Source organism: Manis javanica, chromosome 1, assembly GCF_040802235.1.
Source record: "Manis javanica isolate MJ-LG chromosome 1, MJ_LKY, whole genome shotgun sequence".
Lineage (NCBI taxonomy): Eukaryota > Metazoa > Chordata > Mammalia > Pholidota > Manidae > Manis > Manis javanica.
The window spans coordinates 207257373-207274932 of NC_133156.1; the positions used below are offsets into that span (position 1 = coordinate 207257373).

The following is a 17560-nucleotide window of genomic DNA, read 5'->3' on the forward strand; positions in this document are numbered from 1 at the left end:
GCTTCATATGATTATTTCAAAATTAAATGGGATATGATACATAGTAGCACCTAATACACTGCATAACATAGTTGGTTTGGAATATACGTCACATAAAAAATTTTTCATTTATTCATTCAGCAAATTTGTATGTCTGTTATATGCAGGTCACTGTACTCTCTCTGAAAAGGAGCTTCAGTGTTAAACGTCAAGTGGTCTCATTAAATCAGATTGATCCACTCTTAACCAATGGAAATGTTCCACTAATAAACCTGTTTTCTTCATTAAAAAAGAAATTTACTAGTTCCACTCTACAAATATTTATTAAGCATTCACTGTGAATCAGGTACTATGATAAATGATAGGCACTACTGTCTTTGAAATTAATTAACTGTGATATTATATTATAATAAATATTTATTTGGTCTTCATCCCTGGTTCTTGGCACAGAGTTCCTAAAACCTTAGTAATTTCTTGAGGTCACCTTTGATAGGGGTGAGAAGAACATTTTTTTGTTATTCATACTAAGTGCCTTTAAAACATGCCTAAATTTATGCTAATGAAGTGTCTTGGAGAATGGGGGCTAGTTGCTAGAGAAATCAACCGTGAAATGAGAGGGTTAAAACATTCAGCTCTACATCTGACCTCTGGAGAGGAGAGAGGGACTGGAAATGGACTTACTCACCAATGGCCAATGATTTAATCATGCTTATGTAATGATCACTCCATAAAAACCCTTAATGACTGGGTTTGGAGAGCTCCAGATTGCTGAACACGTGGTGATGCTGGGAGGGTGGTAAACCCAGAGAGGGCATGGAAGCTCCACAACCCTTCCCACGTAGCTTCCCTATCCATCTCTTCCATCTCGCTGTTCCTGCATTGTATCCTTTCTAATAAACTGGTAATAGTAAGTAAAGTGCTTTCCTGAGTTCTGTGATCAAATTATCAAAGCTGAGGATGGAGTTGCAGGAACCCCTGATTTAGAGCTGGTTCAGAAGTACAGGTCACAACTTGGGACTTGTGATGGTCTCTGAAGTAAGGGGCAGTCTTGTGGGACTAAGCCCTTAAGCCTGCAGGAGCCACGCTAACTCCAAGTAGTTAATGTCAGAACTGTTTCATGTGGGAAAAACAACCAGCACATTTGGTGTCAGAAGTGTTGTGAGTAGAGTAGGTAACAAGTTTTCCCTTTCATTGACCATTACTACTTTCTTAGAAATATTCAACCCTGACTTTCATGAAACCACATATAGTTTCTCTTAAAATTGTTTCTCGAACAGTTCCAGAGGAGTTGTTAGCACTAAGGCACTTTTATCCCAAGGTATCTGGAGATTTAGCAAGAATTGGGCCACACATGCAAAAATTATCTTAAAAATCCAAGAGAACTTTGCTCTCTACTCTATTATTTAATACTTCAGTAAAATATTATTTAAAATTCTTACCATCATTAGAAGAAAAATCTTTTTTTAAAAAAACATCCTTTTTTTAATTTGATCAAATGTACATCATGGTGGTTCAACAGTCTCCTTCCCCTTCTCCCCAACCCCCACCCACTCCCACCCCACCTTGGTAACCACTAGTCACTTCTCAGTGTCTATGAGTCTGTTGTTGTTTTGTTCCTTCTGTTTTGCTTTGTTTTTGTATTCCATAAATAAGTGAAATTATATGGTGTTTGTTTTTCTCTGCCTGGCTTATTTCACTGAGCATAATACCCTCTAGTTCCATCCATGTTGTTGCAAATAGCAGAATTTCTTTTCTTTTTATGGCTGAATAATATTCCATTGAAAAAAACACATCATATTAGTTAGAAGTATTTTTGACTATGACTAACAGCAATCCTAAAGAATGGCTTAAATAACTGATGGGTGTAAGAAGTTTGGAGTCAAGAGTGATGTCAGGGTCAGGGCTTCGGCAACTATCTTGTTGCCCCAAGATTGCAGGATGGTTCCTGCAATCAGAAAAGATGCCCAAGTTGAAGGCCGAAGGATGTGAGGGAATCACATGAGCACTCCTTGCTGCAAGAGAGAAAGGGAATTAGGGGTCTGTGATGTCATGAGTTGCTTAGAGTTAATGTTATCAAACTTTACCAAGCATTGGAATCCTTGAAGGGCTTGTTAAAACATGGATTGCTAGCTCCACTCCTAGAATCTCTGATCAGTAGGTCTCAGATGGAGCATTTCTGGCAAGTTCTCTGGTGTCTGTTGTGCTGCTGCTGCTGGAGGTCCAGGGACCACACTTTGAGAACCACTGACTTAGGCTGATCATTGCCTGAAATTGGCACACTGTTGCCCAGAAGCATAGCCACATTAGCATTTATAAACACTTTTGCAGCTACATTTCTGTTGTATCTATGTGCAAATGGAAATAAACTCAGAGGTGAAACCAAGAAGTCTTTGCAGACACCAGCAGGTCTTGACGCACCCAGGCCACTTTCTCGAGCCACTGAAGACCTTGGCTCTGAGGCACTGGACTTTAGAGCTTTCTAACTTCCATAAAATGAAGTGGATCTGATGCCATTGATAATACTTTAACTGAAGTTTATCCTTAATTAAGGTCATATAACTCTCATAGCTTGCCTAGTCAGAGTTCAGCAAGAAAAGGTTGGTGTGCTCAAATTAGAGATTTTGAGAACAGTGTAATAAAAGGATTATTTTCAAAGGTGTGGGTATGACAGACATAGATCATAAAGTCTGATCCCTTCAGGCTAGTAGTAGAGAGGCATGTTATTACCCCAGTGCCTGAAGGGATGAGGATAGGAAGGACTTGTAAAAACCTGTAGATAGAGAGGGTTGTATGCAGAGGATCCTGTGACAAGAACTCTGACCCTTGGTGAAATTCAAAGCAAGCCCACTTCAACCAGTGAGAAAATACCTCAAATCTCACTCTCCTCCCTCCCTTTGATCTCCTTCTGGTGCTACCCATTGGCCAAACCCAGCTGCAGCCTGTTGATATTGTCTGTACAGATCACAGAGCAGGAGAGCCGAAGGTGGAGGTACATCTGGACATCTGGAGGGACAAGAGATTGACAGCACACACATAATTATATTTGATAACATTTATTTTCAGTTATAGAATTAAGTCTTTTTCTGTAGCTAAAGAAAATTTGAGTCATGAAACAAAAACATTAGAAGCCCCAACAGTTCTCAAAATATGGTCTGAGGACCCCTGAGGGTCCACAAGGTCAAATCTACTTTTATTTACCTTACTTTCATAATTTACCTATTTCACTCTCATTTTTTCACAAGAATACAGTTGAGCTTTCCAGAGGCTATATAAAATGCGCTATGCAACATACCGAATGCAAAAACAGGTGCAGATTCCATCTGTCTTCTATTAAACCAGAAATTAAAGAGGTTTGCAAAAGCATAAGACAATGTCTCTTTCCTCACTAATATTTTTGTTGTCTAAGAAAATATAGTTTCACTGAAAAAAAAATGCTATTTATGTGAACACATAATGGGTTTGTTTTTTATGAATCAACATTTTTAAATTTCTCAATTTTAATATCTAGCATAATAAATGTTTATAGATATAACCCACACAGACAAAAGTTCTTTGGGGACTCAGTAATTTGTAGGAGTGCAGAGGTATCCTGAGACCAAACCAATTGAGAACTGCTCTAAAATCATGCTCCATCTAAGACTAGCTCCAAAGGTAAGCCAGCTTTAGTTAGTTCAAAGAACTAGAGAGGAGGAGGATGGGAAGAAAAGGGTGACTCCACAGGAAAATGCCTGCCTCTCTTATCTCTACTCTCTTTTGTTCCCCTTTACCTCTTTCTAAGTCTTTTCTTAATTCCTCTCCCTACTGCATCTCCAGAGAGCTCTGCTTCTCCAATCTTGAGCACTTAACCTAGTACACATCACATTTTAATTATTTAGGTAATTTATTGTTCCAACATTCTACCCTCTTTGAAGGACTGTGTAAGCATATGCATGCATGCACAGGAACATAATGTACACACACAGAGGATGAGATGTTCTTAACTCAGGATCCACAGACTCCATGGAGATTGAATTCATAAGCTTATGAACTGCGATGGGAAAAAAAATTACACATTTATTTTTACCAGTCTCTAACTAACATTTAGCATTTCTTTCCTATGAATGTTGACAACAAACCATAGTAGCACTAAGCAATACCTGTGATTTTATCACCAAGGTAAAATACTGATTTTTTTTTATCACATTAAAGTTGTTGCAGATGTCTCGAAATATTCTTTACACTTAACACCATTTTGAAATTACAGGAATTATTAGACTCACACTAGTTCTTGTTATTTAAAGCATTCACAAAGAAGCATATATATTGCTGTATCACAAATTTGCTTGTTTTTTCATAGTTTGGTAACTATTTCAATAAATTGGTTTCCTTTGAAATCTTATTAACTTTATGTATTTATTTTTTTAATTTTTATTGAATTTTAAATTTTATTGAAGTGCACTAATTTCAAGTGTACAACATAGTGATTCAACATTTATATACATTATAAAATGCTCAGCACAATGGGTATAGTTACCATCTGTCACCATACAAAGTTATTACGATATTATTGACTGTATTCCCTATGCTGTACCATTCATCCCTGTGACTGATCTATTTTATGAGTGGAAGTTTGTACCTCTTGATCTCCTTCACCTATCCCCCTCCCTGTGGCAACCACCAGTTCGTCCTCTGTATTTATGAGTTGTTTCTGGGTTTTGTTTGTTCATTTGTTTTGTTTTTTAGATTCTACATGTAAGTGAAATCATACAGTATTTGTCTTTGTCTGACTCATTTCACTTAGCATAATTAATGCCCTCTAGGTCCATCTATGTTACTGAGAATGGCAAGATTTCATTCTTTTAAATGGGTGGGTAGTATTCCATTGTGTGATATATAGATACATATATGTATCACATTCTTTAAGCATTCAACTATTGATGGACACTTAGGTTGCTTCCATATCTTGGCTATTGTAAATAGTGTTGCAATAAACATAGAGGTACATAAATCTTTTCAAATTAGTGTTTTCATTTTCTTCAGCTAAATACCCAGAAGTGGTATTACTGGATCATATGGTATTTCTATTATTAATTTTTTGAGGAACTCCATACTGTTTTCTATAGTGGCTGCATCAGTTTACATTCCTACCAACAGTGCACCAGGGTTCCCTTTTCTCCACATCTTCATCAACACTTGCTATTTCTTAACTTGTTATTTTTTGAAACTGCCAATCTGACAGGTGTGAGGTGGTATCTCACTGTGGTTTTGATTTGCATTTCCCTGATGATTAGTGATGTTGAGTATCTTTTCATGTGTCTGTTGGCCATCTGTCTGTCTTCTTTGGAAAAATATTTATTCAAGTCCTCTGCCCATTTTAGAATCAGATTATTTGGGTTTTTTTTGGTGTTGAGTTGTATTAATTCTTTATATATTTTGAATATTAACCCCTTATTGGATATATCATTTGCAAATACATCCTCCATTCAGGGAGTTGCCTTTTCATTTTGTTGATGGTTTCCTTTGCTGTGCAGAAGCCTTTTAGTTCAATATAGTCCCACTTGTTTACTTTTGCTGTTGTTTCCCTTGCCTTGGGAGACATGCAGAAAAAAATTGCTGAGGTCAACATGCAAGAGTTTACTTCTATGCTTTCTTTTAGGAATCTTATGGTTTCGGGTCTTAGATTTAGGTCTTTAATCCATTTTAAGTTAATTTTTGTGTATGGTATAATGAAGTGGTCCAGTTTAATTCTTTCTCATTTAGTTGTCCAGTTTTCCCACACCATTTAATGAGGAGACTGTCTGTTCCCCATTGTATATTCTTGCCTTTTTTGTTGTAGATTGACCACAGAAGTGTAGGTTTATTTCTGGGCTTTCTATTCTGTTCCATTGATCTGTGTGTCTGTTTTTGTGCCAAAATCATACTGTTTTCATCACTACAGCTGTGTAGTTGTAGAGTTTGAAATCAGAGAGTGTGATACCTTCAGCTTTGTTCTTCTTTCTCAAGATTGATTTGGCTATTTGGGTCTTTTATAGCTTCATAACAAATTTTAAGATTCTTTGTTCTAGTTATGTGAAAATGCCATTGGTAATATTTTATGTATTTAAAAACATTATTCTGAGAAGGAATCTACTAGGTTCACCAAAAGGAACCTTTGCCAAATATTATGGAGTAATAAATAACCCCTGCTGAGACAATACTCTCCAGTTCAGCAAGGAAATTACTTCCTTTGTTGCACATTGTACACCGTAGATGCTCAGTAAGTATTCATGGAATTGAATTTGGGGGAGCTTGAATAGTTCACTGGATGTCTTCCCTCTCCTCAGTGCCACCTCACCAAGGCCAGGCCAGGCCCCCACCCCCACTTCCTCCTAAGAGAGGAAGCTGATCAAGCTATCGCCATCCTGCATGCAATCCCCACAGCCTTGGAGGCCACAGCAGGCCACCTCAGAGCCAGATGCTCCTTTGTGTTTTAAAGTAAGTGTCATGTACATGAGATGATTGAGATTATGGTTACAAAACAGTGGGTGGTATCAGAAACACTTTTTACTTGGAACCCAACTATATAAATGCTGCAAAACTACAAAATGTTTAAATACGCTTGGCTATGGAAAACTCTAACATCAGCCATTTATGTAAGCAGTTTAACATTTATGCCCAAGTTAATTTACATTGTTCTTTTGCTTTGTTGTGCTTTCTTTTCTTCTTGCAATAAACTATACATTTCTGCCAACTCTAAAGCTTTTGCTCTTCAGAGCACCACCATTCACTTATGCAATATGGTGCTTTGCTCATGCTTCAAAAACCTAAAGGAAACTGTCCTACTTTTTGCTTATTTTTCTTCCATATTTGCAATGACTCTCTTCCGGTTTATCTGTCTGACAGTCCTTTTTCTTCTCTTATTAAAGTTGTGCATGAATGCTGATCTTTGAGAACCTAAGCAAACTTTCTGGATAGAGCAGACCTGAAGGAGATGGACACAGGAGTAAAGCTACAGCTTGATTATTCTATCAACAAAGATGCAGGGATAGAGTTTTAAGAAAACTCTTGGATAAAAAATTCATGGTGAAAGGGACATGTGGGACTTGAGTGCTATTATTTTAAAAGGTTTCATAATAAGGCCCACATTTAATGTTCTTACATTCTGGCAAATAGCAGAGATCCCAGCAATCAGATAACTGGCCTTATCTCAACAGCAGGTATCTTATCCAAACCTGGCCACAGAAGATTGGAGCTCAGGGTTGAGAAATTCAGACTCCGAGGTCAAATAGAAATGGTGATGGGGGAGGAAGCCAGGGAGTCCCATCAGAAAAACCAAAGCAGACCCACAGCAGAATGGCTGTAAACTGAACGAGTGAGAAGGCCAAACTAGGTCTTCTTATGGTCTCCCTGCCTGCAATCACAACTTGTCTCAATGCACAGGAGTGGGTTCAAACCTTTGACAAGGGTTACGGTGTAAGGTTGCTGAGGGGCTGGAGAAGAAAGGTCAGGAAGCTCCTTCATAGTGATGGAGAGTTTCCAAAGGCTCTATGGTTGTTTTTTGTATTGTTTTTCAAAAAATTTTAGTAGGGAAATTTTCAGACACACAAAAATAGAGAGTGATATTATTATAGAATGAACCTATGTACTTACCACATAACTCACACAATTCTCAACATTTTGCCTATATTTCTTCAACCATCCCTACCCTCAATTTATTCAAATTTCATTAGCCCTCTTATTTCTATACCATCTTCCTCAGAAATGTGCCCTACTCTTATGACTCCAATTACTGCCTCAGTGCATCTGAGCTTCAAGTATGGAGCATCAGCCCCTACTGGCTCTGTCCATTTCAAGGTCCCATGACACTTCAGTCTGCAGCAGACACTGTTGGCTGCCACCCCTAGGCCTCCCCACCTTGATATTGTATCCTGTTATAGAAGTTCATTTAGTTGAGGTAAGAGGGAAAGTTTAGTTACTCTTAAGCCCCAGAGATTAATCTTAATTAGTCCAAACTATGATAATTTCATCCCCCATTTTGGGTGATAGGTTTAGGAATGTGCATGTAATACAAATCAGACTAATGACACTTGAGGGGAAATGCCTAGGAAGTAGGGGGTTCTAAAGAGTTTCCCTCACTCTTATAAAGGACTGTGAGAATGGTACTCTCTTCCTTTCTTAAAGCCAGACTGCCTGCATTTGTATCTTATTGATGCCACTCAGTAGTTAGGTGACTTTGAGCAAGTTACTTAACTTCCTTGTACCTCGGTTTTCTTACCTGTAAATTGGAGATATAGAATCAACTCATGGAGTTGTTGTAAGGAGCAAAGGAATTAATATATGTGAAGTGCTTAGAACAGTGTCTGGCTTATCAAAAATGCTATGTGAATTTTAGCTATTATTATTATTTTGTAAGGATGTGATGCTTGGAGCTGTGGCAGCCATCTTGTGACCACAAAGGCCAACTTAGTTTGCATGAAACCAAAGAACTGTGGAAAGGATCTTAATCATTGATGATGTCAAGCTATTGAATTAAGCAACCCAGGAATCACACTATCCTTGAATTTCTCATCAAGTGAGATAATAATTTTCCTTATCAGATGTGTCTCTTTGGTTGAATTTTCTATTACTTGCAAACAAAAGCATACTAACATATGCCCCAAATAAGATTTCTTTTCCCTAAAGCTTGCTCAAGTTATTGCCCCTCAAGGCAACACAATTTCCCCATTCTGTCTTCTTTATAATTCCCCTTTACTAACCATTCTTGTCATTGCTTCTTTCCAACTTTTTCTTTCTCTCAATTTTTGTCATTGCTTCCTTCCGACTTTTTCTTTCTCTCCATTAATAAAGTTACCATCAGTGGCAAAACAAAAAATAGTGCAGCTAATGCCCTGAAACAGCCATCATGAGAAGTGAGGGGCACATATAATGTGAAAATATTGATCATGGTCAACTTTGTCTTATTCACTGAGTTTAGCATATAGGAAGTATTCAATATATATTTATTGAATGAATGGATGGAGGGATGGATGGCTGAGTCATTTTCCAAGTGAAGATTTTTCAGAGAATAATTTTTCAGAGAAAGAAATATTCTTCTGCCAAATAAGTGTATTTGACTAACCATTAAATGAAGTTGCTTCAGGTCTTCTCAACACCTTCAATATGCTTCTATGCATTAAGAATCAGGAGAGGACTTATCTATTCAGTGTTATCCAGCCTCAATTGACCAGATAAGTGCTTATTTATTCTGCAGTAACCATTTTCTGGAGTTCCACAGAACATAGCTCGAGAAATGCTAAGCCAATACATGTTTAACTAAGCACAATATCATTATCTAACAAATGAAATTATACTTGAATAGGAATCAACTTTAGTTAGATTTTCTTAAAGATACAGGGATAGCATTCTGAAATTGGAACCCCCTCCCACTCTTACATGGGACTGAGGCCTACATGATAATACAGGAGGTAAAACTCTATAAATATCCCAAGGCTTCTATAAGTTATCTCAGATATCAAATGACTAGAGATGCCAAGAAGAAAATGAATGAAGCAGGTGAGTATGAAAATACACCCAGTACTAGCATGAAATCAAATGGCAATTGATCCTCAGTATCAGTGGCAGGGAACAACAGGTACCCAGCTAATGGGCTGCTGACTCACAGCTCTGGCTGAGTAATGAATATAGGGCTGTGTGGTAAAAGCATTCCTTCTTTATTTTTTCTTCAAAGAAAAACTTCATTTCTGGATTTTTATGTACATTTCTTAGCTTTTCAACATTAAGAATTAATTTAATTAATTTAAAAAAAAGGTGCCTGAGCCAAACACACCCTTGGATTGCCAGTTTTAGACCAATCAGCCTATCAACAGCATCTTTTAGGGCCCATCCTTATAACTGTATGAACAGTTTTATACTCAGATTACATAAAACAGATTACAAAAAACTCATCCTGAATTTTAATTGTAACCTGTTCCAGAGCAAAGAATTTTCTGGAGGTTACCCTACATGGAAATAAAGGAGATATTGGTCAAAGAATACAAACTTTCAGTTATAAAATGAGTAGTCTGGAGATCTAAGGCACAGCATGGTGACTGTAAGTTAACAGTACTCTTATTGAATACTTGAAATTTGCTAAAAGGGTAGAACTTGAGTGTTCTGATCACATACACACACACAAGAAATTGGTAACAATGCTAGGTGATGGATAAATTAATTAGATTGGTTATGGTGATCATTTCATAATGCATATATATCAAACAGTAAGTTGTGCTCATTAAATATGTACAATTTTTATTTGTTGATTATACCTCAGTAAAGCTGTCACAAATTTTTGACTTTGAAAAAAAAAAGAATATTCTGGAGTTTGGGTATCTTAAAATGCATAATGAAAGAAAAAAGTCATTTTACCATTTTATTCATTATATGAATGTAGTAATTAATACTTATATATATTTATATATTCATGTAATATGTATGACCAGATATAAAATTACAATTTAATACTTTTAAACAGTTGCTACTCCGAAAAATTAAGTCATCACTTGCATCCTAAATAGATCATATTGTCACTTCTAACTACCACTATAGCAAATAATTTTTACATTACTTTAAAGGGTTTATTCTTTGAATGATTAATCATTAAAACAATCCTTTTAGGAAAATTCTGTCATCTGGATGCCATCAAGTATCTTGCCTCTCAAATAAATAATTTTATATTCTACTTAAAGAATGTAAATAGATGGATGTTTTAATAGATCATAAAACAGTTGATCCTTGAACAACATGGGTTTGAACTGCACAAGTCCACTTATTCATGGATTTTTTGTGACAAATTGAAAAGAAATTTCTCTTCTTTAGCTTATATTACTGTAAGAATTCAGTAGATAATACATATACAAAATATGTGTTAATAGACTATATATGTTATCATAGGTTTCTGGTCAACAGCAGGCTTAGTAATTAAGTTTTGGGGGAGTCAAAAGCTATATGCAGATTTTTGACTGCACAAGGGTGTCAGCACCCTTAACCCCCAGGTTGTTCAAGGGGCAACTATATTTGTCAAATTTACCCTGTATAATTCAGACTACTGTTTTGTCCAGAAAAAGAAAAGGTTTGGGTATTTATTAATAGCGGGTCATTGGAATACAGCAGTTGGTCTCAAGCTATTTTTGCCAATGACACCTTTAGGCAGAAGAGAAAATTCTAAAACAGTCTATGCTTTCCTACTTACACACTCTCATTTTTCAAGGGAAAAAGAGTTGGGGATAACAATGAAGTATCATTCCATAGGAAAATTTGAGAAGATTATGTATACATCCATTTTTGTAATTCTAGAGTTGTTTATTTATTGTTTGAACAATGTGTCCATATCCTAAAGTCTAAATATTGGAAAATTCCATGCTAAAACATGACTAATGCAAATATATACTATTGGAGCAAACTGATAATGATGAAGTTTAACTGAGCCTGGAACATAAGAATAGCAACTTTTAAAAGTCATAACCAACCTAAAATAATACTGATGAAGTACTGACAATTTCCTTTCTGAAAATTACAGGAATTTCACCTAACCATATATGCACATGTGCTATAGCAGATTTGCATGCATCCTGACTTCCTAGAACACTGAGTTAGTCCTCATTGAATTCTAACAAATCACTAATTTTAGTTTATGAATAAACTAAACTTCATAACCCTTAAAAACTCAGTAGGTATCAAGTAGGCCTCAGTTTATGTGAAAATGAATGTCACTATAATTGACTGAGATGATGTTTATAAGAACCAGAGATCATACTTTTGAGAATGACTTCAAAGGTGCCATGACCTGCCTAGAGGTGTACAATGTGCAAAAGATTATCTGTTTATTTTCCTCATCTATGGAAGCCCATCATGGAAAGGGTCCAGATTAGCCTTTACAGCAGGCTGCCACTGTCTACTGTATTAGTCCAGACCATCATCTCCTCACACCTAAAGGACCTAATACCTACTAGCAATTAAACTTACCAGGCCCTATATTAGTAGCTGGCAGTTTAAAGTCTCCATACCTCTCATGGTGCTAAAAAGTAATCAAGGGAACCTGAGAGCTATTTTCAATATTCAGAAAAACCTAAAGGATATCATGCATTTACAGTTGCACAGACCACATTTCATACTTTTCGTCTGGAATTATATACCAATGCAGTCAAGAAATAGCAATTATCTCCTAGTAATCTGAAGTTTGGATGACAGTTATATATATCTTTGATACATAAAATATGCTAAAGTTATTCTTACTTCCATGTCTTTCTTCATTTTGATCCACTTAACTGTAATTTTTTACTTCTTCCTTTTAAAATCTTCCCCATTTTAAAAGGATAGCCCAAGATTACTGCAGTTGTGAGAGATCTCCCATTACTCTAAATTCTCCAGCACTTGTTGATGATTTTATTATCCTAATTTCTTAACATGTGCTAATCCTAATCCCAAACATGGGATCCTTGTCTTCTACATCACTTTTAAATCAGCAGTACACAAACAGAATATTCTCAACTGGGTAGATACTCAACAGATGGAGGAAACTCACATTTTGAATGAAACTAACTTGAATTTGTAGGACAGTTGATCCAAGTTCATCTTCTTAATTTGCATAGTTTATAGTGTCCTTAAAAAACAAAAAAAACTGAGGTTAAGCAGAAGCTTACAGACCAGGTTTTTGTCTCCCAAACTTTTTATTCTGAGTACACTCATACATAGAGAGAAATTGAAAGAAAATTACAAAAAGTGTCTGAATACTTTCCACCTAGATCCAACAACTGTCATTTTACCCTATTTATTTCATCATGCTCCAATGATCTATTTACACATATTTTCTATTGTTGCTGAATCATTTAAATATAAGTTGCAGTTATCATAATACTTAATCCTTAAGTACTTCACTATATATCCATAAGAAAAGGAAGCTTCTCCTACATAACTATAAAGCCATTATCATACCCAAGAAAATTACTAACTAATCCAATACTATCATCTAATATCCAGTTCTTACTCAATTTTTCCCCAGTTGTCTCAAGAATACCTCTTATATCTGTTTTTTCCTAACCAGGATCCAATAACATTTTATGTATTGCATTTGTTTGTTATATCTTCTAGGAAAGGAAAAAGTCTTCCATATTTTGGGGCAGCATGTCCTGGACTCCATTAATCTCTTCATGTGCTTTCAATTTAAAACAGTCCCCCTTTTTTTCTATGACATAGACTCTTAAAAGAAAAATCACTTGCAGAAACTGTTTTAATAATGTTGAATAATTTCATAGGAAAGATATTTTTCAGTTTCCCTTGTTTACAAAAAAGAAGTTCCTATCCTGAGAATCTGAGGGTTTTTTTAAATTTACCCTAATCATCAGTTGACATGGTTCCAAGTAAAGTAGCCACTGAAGGAACAAGAGAAACCTGTGAATGTACAAGATCATAAATGGGGTCCAGCAACCAATAGCTGGAACTCCTTGAGCAAGTTGTTTAGCTGCTATGAAGTCCATTTTCTGCTACATAAGAGGGAGATCATACTTTGTAGAGCAAGGATTACTATGAGATAATTATGTGAATGCCTGGCATAGCATAGAAGCTTAATACATGCTGGTTTCATTCCCCTAGATCCCTATTTTTTGTCCAAGATTGGGCTATTTCCAGATTGGGAAACTTGCCAAGTACAATTCTTTCTTTGAACATTTTATTGCCAAGTTAATTGCAAAACATAAAGTCCAAACTGCAGTTTTATACTACATTTTCACCTTGCTCTGCTTTTGAGTTGTGTTTTGAAAGCACTCTCTGGGTACTTTCATTTTAAGCCTATTGCATAAGATGATTTCTAAAAAGCACTTCTAAAAATAATGTAAGACAAAATCATTACTATTTTAAAGTAACATTTTAATTTAAATATGTTTTCAGTTTTCTTGATATCCTATTTCTGCCAGCAATATATCTTTAAAATGTGACATTAGAAAAATAATAGAATATAATTTCAAATTACTTTCATGAAGGTATGGACACAGTTGTATTAGAACTACTTTTAAATATTAAAGAGATACATTTTGGACAAGCCTTACCATCTCACTGGTCCTCTTATTAATGAACTGGTAAATCTTCAATATGTGTTCATTCCAGAATAAAGAGATACAGAGTACATATACTTATAATTTTCTAAAAAATACCTAATAGCTCATTAAGTATCTTTGAGGTATAAAGATCAAGTCAGTCACTAAAGACGAAAAGAAAATATCCTTTTCAGAATACCACTTAAAAAATATACAGAATGGATAGAATGGATTGTGAAAATTCTCTAGATAGAATCACATATTTATTGCTATACTTCAAGGTTAAGTTTGACACAGTCAATAGTTATGGGGGTGGGGGAAGAGCCACCTTTTAAAGCATAGTTTTCATTGTGTTATTTTGGAACTCAATTGGTAATCAACAATAGATTAAATATAATTTTCAAACCATATATAGTAGTCATCTCCCCACATAGTACAACTATTTTGATAGTTTTGTTAATACTAAGTTCATGCAATCTATGACAAGGTAGCACCAAATAAAAGTCATTGATGAATTATATAGGTCAATTCTAGAATGATAATAATAATTTTACAATACTAAGTCAAAAAAGCACCTATATTTTTTTTGTTTCCTTTTCCTGGTAATTTTTGTGTGTGTGTATTAGAAGATTTTATACAACTACTATAACACTCTTCTTTTACTGTAACTTCCTAGCGTTACTTCTGTTTACTTAGTGTAGGATGATATATTATTAAGTAAAGCATTTTGTGAATTTTCAGTTACTACATGGATATACACATTTGTTCATATTTAGATGACTGTATTATGATTTGTTTCCTACTAATCACCATCTCACAGGACAACATACAATAACTAACTTGAGTTTTAGACATGATTGTCAATGTTGCAAAATATGTCCTCCAGTAGGACAAATAACTAATTGGCCCCAGGAAATCTCATATCCTTTTGTCAAGCTGAAGTGAGTAAAAGTAGGTTGTGCATTGAAAATGCTGTAAGATTATAGAGAAGAACAACTTCGATTAAAGCAGTGTGCTTTTATAATTTCCCAACAGTAAAGAGAACTCACCACCAACTAGAAGCCAGTAATCAAAAATAAGAGAACTATTTTTAAGCAAATTTCCTACCAATTAGCGACATGAACCCTCCTGCTGGTTTGCTCACTATGGAGTCCCTCCCCATCCTCTCTCATCTCTGCCCATTACAACCTCAAGGATCTCCCTCTCTTTCCCAAACTACAGTAGTAATGTTTTGTGCCATGCAATATAATACTTAATTATATATTGTTTTATGCTAGTCTTTCATTGTTTTAGGTGTGTTATGTATTTTCTTTTCAACTGGATTGTAGTCCCTGAGGCTAAGACCACGTGTCATATCTCTTAGTTAATGCTTTTTGTGTTAAACTTGGTAGGCATTAAGTAATGTCTTGTTGGAAGAATCTAAAAAGTAGCCATTGGTTTCGTGTAGCTATGACCAGAGCTTAAAACAAAAAAACTTCCTGTCTTTTGGGGTAGAAAAACACTCACTGAGCATTGATGTTTTCAAGTTCATTCAGAGCCTCTGGTTACAGTGAACGTAAGTCTACTCAAGTTGGCTTTGTTAGATAGGTATCTATAACAAGCAGAGAGGGTGATTTCATGGAACCCAATTGCAGTTTGTTAATTAATACTTGGGAATTGGCAGGTCAGAAAACCAGTCAATGTCCTTTTCTACAAGCTGGCATGGTCTCTCTTTTTTCCATTTCTCCATCCAGTTGCTTCTGTCTCTCTAAGTGTAGGAAAGTTTCCCCTCGCCTACATTTGTCTTAGCATGGCTACTCCAGCATCAGCCTTCCAGGGTCTTCCAAGTCTATAGTTGGCCTGTAACAGATCAGAACTGTCTGGCCCAGTCAGCTGTATGTCACCTAGGTATCAAGGATCACATGGTTTGGCATCTATTCTCAGCAGGGTTATGGGAACAACTCTCAAACAGGAAAGACAAAAGGCAGCCAACTTGACTGATGTAACAACTACAGTTAAAATCTATAGGAAATTGAAGCAAAAGTTTTTATGGATGTCTTCCTAGCTTATAATTTTATCCTTGACCCAGTGGGGTGGTCCCCCAACAGACAGTATGTGTACTAACCACTGTACCACTGACCAGCTGACCAAACCATGGTGAGCACTCTTGCTAAGCCAGGTCAAATTGGTTTTCTCCTGGGAAATTTGATATGAGGCTGAGAAACTGCCCATCAGGCTAGGCTGATGGAAAGTGGGAAAGAGGAAAGGCTGTTAATTCAGAACTGTTTCAGGACCATCCTTCTCCATAATGTGCCCTGGGTAGAAAAGAGAGCCAGTTTATTGTGAGAGAAGAATGAAGCAGATATCCTTAAAGAAGCAGGGCTGAGACAAGAGCAAGCTCTGACTGGTTCTTCAAGGTTGAGTAGTTTCTGATTCCAGAAGCCCTTGCGGTCTGTGAGATATCGCCACATTCTTTATTGCTTAAATTAGCTTGAGTTGGTTTCTGTTATTTGCAACTGAAATAGTTGTAACTGAGACATCCAGATTAAAAGTAAGAACCTTTCCTATACTTGTCCATTGAGACAAGTTAGTCAAGTTAAGATACCAATATTTTGTTACCATGAAAATCTTCTAAATTTATCTCATAGACTCACATATCTGTGCGGCTATATAGTCCATCTGCTGGTGACTCATGAGGATTAAATGGTATGGAAGGTATCTGTTACCTGATTCTCAGTTGGAGGTTGTATGATTTCTTGAAAGAAAACAATTTATGAAGGAAAATTTGCCTTGAAATTTTTTTCTCATTTAATACATGTCTGTTAGTATAACCATTTTCAAAAGCATACCATTCAAAAGTATACCATTTTCAAAGCATATTTACACACCTCTCTTTTGACATTCATAACAGTCCTTTGTATTATAATATTATTCCTATTTCATAATGAAGAAATTGAGGCACAAGGAAATCAGATTTGTTCAGCATCATAATGTAGGAAGGATACAAATAGACTCAAAACCAGTGTTCTTTATATTTCTGACCCACCTCTTTGTCTTCTTATAGCTAGGTTTTCTAAAAATTGTTTTTTAAAGAAACTCCCTTTTCTATTGAAGTGTAAAATGGATACAGAGAGGTGCACAAATCATAAGTGTAGAGCTCAATGAATTATCACAAAGTGAACACATCATGTAACCACCAGTGGGGCATGAAATTGAATATGACCAGCACCCCAACGCCCCATCTGGCCCCTTCCGATCACTATTCCCTCCTTCCTTTTTCCCAAAAGGAAATCACTCTTGACTTTTAATACCATAGATTTGCCTGTTTTCAAACTTTATATAACTGAAATTGTGGTATGGATGCCTTCTGTGTTCAACTTCTTTTACTCACATGAGATTTATCCATGTGGTTGTACATAAGAGTAGTCAGTACGTCTCTTTTCCTGCTTTGTATTCCATTTTATGAATATACCTAATTTACGTATCCATTCTATCACATACAGATATTTAGATTTTCAGTTTGGGGCTCTAATGAGTGATGCTGCTATGAGCGTATCTTTCAGTGCACCACATGTATG

General features: G+C 35.9%; 1 long non-coding RNA gene across 1 annotated transcript in view; it reads right to left on the bottom strand.

Annotated features, from left to right (window-relative positions):
* Positions 1-2854: 2854 nt before the first annotated feature.
* Positions 2855-17560, bottom strand: part of LOC108403722 (uncharacterized) — a 116571-nt gene continuing 101865 nt past the window's right edge. Inside the window, exons 5-6 of the long non-coding RNA XR_012121548.1 lie at positions 12497-12574; positions 2855-2982 (exon numbers count right to left, since the gene is read on the bottom strand). This is a non-coding gene — a long non-coding RNA (uncharacterized lncRNA). The remainder of the gene's footprint in view (positions 2983-12496; positions 12575-17560) is intronic.